This window comes from Thunnus thynnus, chromosome 13, assembly GCF_963924715.1.
Source record: "Thunnus thynnus chromosome 13, fThuThy2.1, whole genome shotgun sequence".
In the NCBI taxonomy this organism is placed as follows: Eukaryota; Metazoa; Chordata; class Actinopteri; order Scombriformes; family Scombridae; genus Thunnus; species Thunnus thynnus.
The window spans coordinates 26,751,871-26,753,382 of NC_089529.1; positions in this window are offsets into that span (position 1 = coordinate 26,751,871).

Sequence of the window (1,512 nt, forward strand, 5' to 3'; positions counted from 1 at the left end):
AGGCGGGACTCACCTGGGAGATTTCAGAAAAGGAGGAAAATAACTGGAAGGCATCAGGCAAAAGCAATGTTTCATCTGCTACACTCTCTCTCTCTCTCTCTCTCTCTCTCTCTCTCTCTCTCACTCACTCACTCTCTCTCTGTCTCTTCTCTCTCTCTCTGTCTCACACACACACACACACACACACACACACTCAATTATAATTTAATAAGGCTGCAAAATGGTTGATCTCAATTTATTTGTCAAAAATAGACAAAAAAGTGATAAAACTGATAAAAGTCAGAAAGCTTGGCTCCTTTGTTATTATTATTATTATTTTTTATATAATAAACCAGCTGCCAAAATTATGACTTTTTATTTCTTCTTGGTCATATTTCAGATTTTTTCAATAATGTGTATCCCCTATCACACAAAATAAAATAAGTGTCATGCCAATAAAGTTTACTTGTATCTGTGCACACAGTTAAAACCTATTATATTCAACAAAAGTCTATCAAGTGAAATTTGGAATGAAGAAGACAACAGGCTGTTATGTCCAGTATTATTCTAATGAATAGCCTCGTAGGATGTTATATTTGGTCCTTGAGCATCTCCTCCTTTTTTGACTTTTTATCTGCGTGCACATGAACATGTAGGTAATATTAAAAAGTTACCATGACTGTATTTTTTTATAGCATGTTACAACAGAAAATGATGAGATTCATGGTGAGTAATAACAGCAACTTAATAGAATAGAAGAAGAAAAGAGGAATAGATACTTACAGACATGAAAGAGATTTTGTGTGAAAACCAGGCTTGTTGTTTATGGCACTGCAGGCCAGAAAACAGTCCAACAAACACATTTAGAGGAAAAAGAAATCCATTAAAAGCTGACTGTATGTTCTCCCACAAGTCAGCGCTCTAATAAGAGATACGAGACAGATCCTCATTGATTCCTTCACTGAGATTATTTTTGCTTATTTAAAGCTGATTCATATAGGAATAGATCAGTATTCTAGGCATCCTCTTCTGTGAGCTAATTACACCACCAGGGGGGCAGATTTTTCACTTATACTGTAGTTAATAATTAATAGTTAATAATTCATATTTTCAATGTGACACATGTCCAGTTTTGTCATTTTATTGAAGTTTCAGTGGCTCGGCTCCAATTAGATACAGCAGGATAAACTGATAAATTGTGTGTGTGCATTACGTTGCTTCTGTCTTTCATTGTCTCTGAAACATTGGTTATTTATTTTAAACACACAGGAATGAATCGCAGTCTTGTTATTGCTTACAGGGTAATTAGAGAGACTCATTGCTAAAACACTTTTTTTTTTTTCCTACGCTCACACCTGGCGTTTGCTCTTCTCTTGCAAAGCTGTTTGCATCATCCATTTATTTGTTTAGCTCCACCCAAATGTCACCACAGCCTCTAACATAACATAGTTCATCATAGATTCTAAAACATCCAAAATAAATCTTCAGGACAATAAATAAAGCTGTCAAACATAACTTCTCAGCCTATTATTG